Source organism: Rhipicephalus microplus, chromosome X (genome assembly GCF_043290135.1).
Source record: "Rhipicephalus microplus isolate Deutch F79 chromosome X, USDA_Rmic, whole genome shotgun sequence".
Lineage (NCBI taxonomy): Eukaryota > Metazoa > Arthropoda > Arachnida > Ixodida > Ixodidae > Rhipicephalus > Rhipicephalus microplus.
In genome coordinates, this window is record NC_134710.1 from 184194748 (window position 1) to 184200747 (window position 6000).

Genomic DNA, 6000 nt, shown 5'->3' on the forward strand with positions numbered 1-6000 from the left:
TTAAATGAAACGCCGATACATTGTCTAGTCCAGCGCTACAGTTTTTTAGACTCAGGATTGTAGAATAGACTTCGTCAATGGTAACAGGAAATAAAAAGAATGAATGGATACAGCGGGTAAGGGTGTACGAGGATACTTTGGGCCTATCATTGTATACTTCATAAAAGTAATCACTAAAAGACTCAGCTATGTCAGAGGGCTCAGTACAGATTTGCTGTTTATACCTAATTTTATCAATGACATTACTAACCTGAGGTCTGTTTAAGAAGTCATTGAAAAGTTTGTCATCGGTAATCATGTACCAACTCACTCAAATATCAATTTTGGTGTAACGGGAAAGTTTTCTATAGTTATGCCGGACTCCAGCAATACTATAGTGACCATGAACCTACCTGCAAAGTTAATTGCGATAACTTGCAGCTCAGTGACTCATGGTACATCAATTTTTCTCGGCGGAATATCAAACGACACTGATGTTTCATCATGCATGAAAGCTGTCCAAAAACACACCCTTCGAGTCTCAAAAAATTTACAGGGATTCTTACGATGTGCTTTTTCTAACAAGACAGGCGTTCGAGTATTGTAGTCATAAACGAATGTTAGAAAGATTTGATCACCATCGCCCTCAGCTTGTTTTAGACCACTGCAGGATGAAGATCTCTTTCAACGATCTCCGATTTACCATAACCCGTGCGACGTCATTCTTTACCCATTAGAACTTCTTCATTTCGTCACTTCACTTAACCATATGCCTTCCTCGACTGGATTTCACATCATTCACCTCAGCGTAGCAATTGCTAGAGTGCTCTGCTTGGGAACCAAACATCGCGGGTTTGAGCCCAGCTGCGGTTCCCACATTTCGATGAAGGCGAAATGGCAGAGCCCTGTGTACTGTCGTGCGTCAGTGCATGTTAAATAGCATCAGATGGTCAAATATTTCAATTGCTCTCCACTAAGGTGTCTCCCATAATCAAATCGTGGTTTTCAAGCGTAAAACCACAGATATTATAATGCGTTTCTCAACCCTTGGTAACAACCCATTGTAACAATCGCCTGCTGACCAAGTTAGGACGACAGCATAATACATACTTCTTTCATGAAGTGAGCAGGCACTACAATATGTGTACAGTTGGAAAGGTGTGGAATAAAACACGGGCAAGTATACACTTTTCACTGTTGTGGATGACATTTTGCACAACAAAGACAAGAAGGAACAGAGCACAGACAGGCGCAGACTAACAATTGAACTTGATTTAAAAAAACACATATAAAAGAAAGGCAAAGACACGTGCTTCTGTTTACAGATTGTCGGTTAGATAGTCTATCTCGAGTTTATGAAGGTTCACCGATAGCCTCACCACACATACGTCACCGGACTTATGTATGAAAAAGCCCTCAACAATCTCTTGCGCGGTCTGATCTTTCAGTCTGAACAACACATTTGTTTCATTTAATAAGCAATAAAATTTACATTTCTTGCAATGCAGGCAGAGATTAAACAAAAGCTGCCCTTTCAGATAATTTTTGTCGTCCAATACTAGGTTATTTAAATCGAATACCAACTCACAATGGAATACCAACTCGTCCAACGCTAAGCTCTTTTGAACTTACGACTAGCGGGAAAGCCATACCAAATGGCTCACACTCAGAGAAAGTTTGCCCTTGTACTGCCATGTCCTTCTGCTTTTAGCGTCTGCAGCCAATCACGGTGTTTTCATTTCTCTCATGACTGGCGAAGCTTAGTGCTCCTCTTGATTACTGGTACGTTACTGTATTTCTGTTCGCAACCCAGAGCTACGGAAGAAACTCGTGACATTTTTGGATAACCACCGCAATCTTCTGAGTTGGGATGTAACTCTTGAGGCACTCTAAATCAAAGTAGGAACTATAGTGCACCAACCAAAAATCCGGTCTTTTTTTAAGAACAGTTAGAGGGAAGGAATATCAAGCTGATGGGCCGTTCCGGTAACGCGACCACCAGATTTTTTTGTTGACAATATTCGCCAATAAGAGTATTGGTCATCGCCATCAGTGAAGCACGCTTTCACTAGCACAGCCATTACGAAGAATGGCGTCACGTGACTTGAAAGCAACGACATTTTCGGCTATATACACTTACACAGCAATTATGGAAGCACGTCTGAGGCTGTCTTGAATGACGCGCAACTGTACCGTTCAAATGTATTCCCAGCACCACTTTTCGCCCCACTCTACTTTTACACCGAACTGTGTAAGCTGTTTTGCAGCGCTCTACACTGAAGCATAATAACTTGTCAGTGTCTCCAAAACGTGCAGAAATACGAATATGCTGGGGATTCGCTTGGCTTACCTTGTTTATTACAGAAGCGTTTGACGAGTGACCTAACCAACTTCTAAGCAGTCGAGCTTCAAGTCATCCTGCTACGCAATGTTTTCTATTGCTTTGTTTTTGCAGAAAACTTCAGCATTGCAATAATCTTTCTGCCTGCACATTTCCCCATCTGTTGTGTTTTCGCACTCATGTGCTGTAAAGCTCATACAGAATTTCCCTCGTGAGTTGTGCATGCACTCTAAAGCTCATATCCAATTGATAGCGAAGCTCCCATAGAAGTCCATACGTTCAGAATATGGCAGCTGATTACCTGCTCATGGGGCTTTGCGCCATCTCTGTGAGGAGAGAACACTTCCGGTGGAACAGAAAACAAAGCAGATGAGGTGCAATGTTTGATGAAATTTTGACGTCATTTTCTTTGCACTAGCACGAAATTTTATTTTATCTGAAACAACTTTCGTGGGCACTTGATTGCTATAAACTCGCGCTAAAGTAAGTTGGCGAGTCCTAGACGAGTGCGCTTGGCGTCAACGTCAGCTTAAGTAAAATAGCTCCATTATTAGACAGTGGCGTGTAAGTGTACCGCCATTTATTACGCCTTAGTTTTACTAAACAACTTACTCTAGAAACATTTATTCGGCGTTTGTGCCATCTTACGCACATGTAATAAAGCAAGTAGCAGCGTATACCTTTCAAATTCGAGCATTGCGTATTCGTTTCGCACGTGTCCAGGTACCCCAATGTGAAAATTGCTTGTGTGCTTCAGTTCACACGCGAAAATAAGACGATATTGAATGTTTTATTCAATAGTCACAGTAACGCAATTCTATCGCACCACACAAAATATGCTATTAGTGCGGTATTACCTACAATAATTGCGTGGACAGCACGTGTATTATATTTTTCCTATGATCCTATAAATATATCCCTTCGTGTGACGTGCGCAGGCATGCGAATTGTTGCGCGATAGATAACTTAGTGATCTGCTTACCAATTACAGGAATAATAGTAGGCACTGCGTGTTCAGGAAGGAAGCTGGCCCGCAAAACACTGATTCACAACAATCCAGCGAGCACAGTACTCACCGTTGCCCCAGTTTCTTATTTAGAAGATGTGGGCCATCATGCAGACGTAAGTCTGTTGCAATTACTTCCTTGTGCAGCACGTCGTTTCGGTGGTTACCGAGGCAAGCACTCAGCGTTTAATCTTATCAGCATCGTCACCCGTTGACACTGTATACCAACACGTTCACCAATGATGAAACCCATTTCCAAACTCGGCGCACTGGAAAAATTTAGTTTTTTGATACTATAATGTGCCTTTTTCACTGAAATTGCTTGCGCATGGTCAGCAGGGGCGATGTCATGGGTGCCATGGTTCTTGAGGGTCACTTCGTGGCAAAATTTGCAAATTATTACGAAAACTGCCGGCTCACTGAGATTTTCTACTGACAGCTTTGGAGACCACTGACCCCAAGTTTTCATTTCGGCGATCTCTACTGGAGGCACTGTACCCAGCTGAAAAAGGCCGATTCGAAGATTGCATGCAAGTGCGTAATACCAAAACAGGGGACCGGGCATGCCTTGCTTAAGAAGGGCGTCTTCCCACGTACCACAAGGGTTGCAGCTGCACTGAGTCGTACCGGCACGCGCTTTTCTTAGACGGAGCTAAGAAAATGGTTTTTAGTAAAAACGAGCCACTCAAGCAAATTTTTAGCACATTGAACCTGCGTATAATCTTGGGCATATAAATGACATTTCTAGAACAAGATGATTGGTTTGCCCCTGAATGAAACTTACTTCTTCGCTTTTAGGGCGTTTTCTCCCACACCTAACCGTGCTTAATTTGCACCACCCATACCTCCCCTTGCTAATTGGTTCTCAACTACTTTTCGCTTGAAGTTTGCGACCTGTTTCAATCAACTTTGGCATATTCATTTTGCTATTATTGTAGCAACATTTTTGTCCGAAGCAGTTGTAACACAACTGCTGCCAGCATATAGCGACTTCCCAAAATTCACTTCATTTATGCGTGTCGAGTCAGGCACGCTGGAAGGATTTCGATGTTATTTTTAAACAGGGAAAACCATTCTAATGGGTCTGTGTGACAGGTAATATTTTTAACCATGTCGAAGAGGAGGCCATATATATATATATATATATATATATACATATATATATATATATATATATATATATATATATATATATATATATATATATATATATATATATATATATATAAGGACATGGGCGATCTTTTTCTTTAGAAGCAATATATATTTATTTGATTTTTTTTGCAGTGGCTGCAGTCTCACATTTCAGACATTGCAGTGCTTACAAAGACGCCCAGAAAAACAGCCAAAAAATGAAAACATTGAAAGAAATGATTGTACCCTTCACTTACAAGCTGTGCATATGTCAGGCATCCCAGGGAGTGGTCAATATTATACCAAGTGTCAACTGTACATATCAAAAAAGGAAAATTTATAACAATCAGTAAATCGTTTGTGTAGAACAACGTTCAAAAATTGTATCGATGGGTCCCTCGGGCAGTATGACTGCATGAGAAAGTTTAGTAGAGCGTGCATAAAGATCCCCGCATATGATCAGTTTACCGTCATGAAGTCTCCGCTTAACTATATATTTAGTGTTAGTCAGTATAAAACTGCCATCCTCATTTGGTGGTCGGTAGATACGTATATAAAGCACCAATAGCTACAAAAGCACTGCATACTTTAACCTTGCACTGTTTCAAGGAGGTTAGGCAACGTTGCGTACTCAATGACGTGTTTTATAAAAAATGCTATGCCAGCGCCGCCACCACCAGACCTGTCGTTTCTAATAACCGACTAATGAGAGGGCAGGAATTCATTTTCAGAGATGGAATAATTAGGCCAGGTTTCAGCGACCCTTGTATATAACGACACACACACACACACACACACACACACACACACACACATATATATATATATATATATATATATATATATATATATATATATATATATATATATATATATATATATATATATATATATATATATATATATATATATATGACCTATTGCAGGTTGTTCACGTACCTACGCACGTAAAGGGGGATTCCGCCTCATTAAATGTTGCGTTTCTGAACCGCAATTTCTCTGAACATACAGTAGAGGTAGGACAATGTCTTTCTGATCATAACTGTTTTCGCTTCCTTTCATCTTGCTCTCCAGTAACTGGCCATAAAACCCCAGTATTTCGCTTCTTAAGAGACTTTTGCAGGGCAAATGATGCAGACATTATCGAATACGTGCATGGACACAAGCCTTACACATTTTGATGATGTGGATGTTAGCGTGCTCTGGGCGTGGTTAAAACAAATGTGCCATTTTTTCTTACATAGTTTTTTGCCTTCGAATCAGAAAAAACGTTAACAAACAAACACCCTAGATAAGTCTCAACATCATTCGTATGAAGCGCTATGTTAAGCAACTAAAAAAAAGGCGGGTGGCGGCTGATTTAAGACTCGATGCGCACAACAGCCACTCTCAAACTGTGCACAGCTCTACAGAGTATTACTTTGAAACCTCGTTTCCTAACTTTTTTGCATGACCCCAGTAAATTCTGCAATTTTTTCAGTGAAGAGAAGAAACCGCTATCTCAAGTATCAATTGATAGAACCAACGTGACCGATCAAGA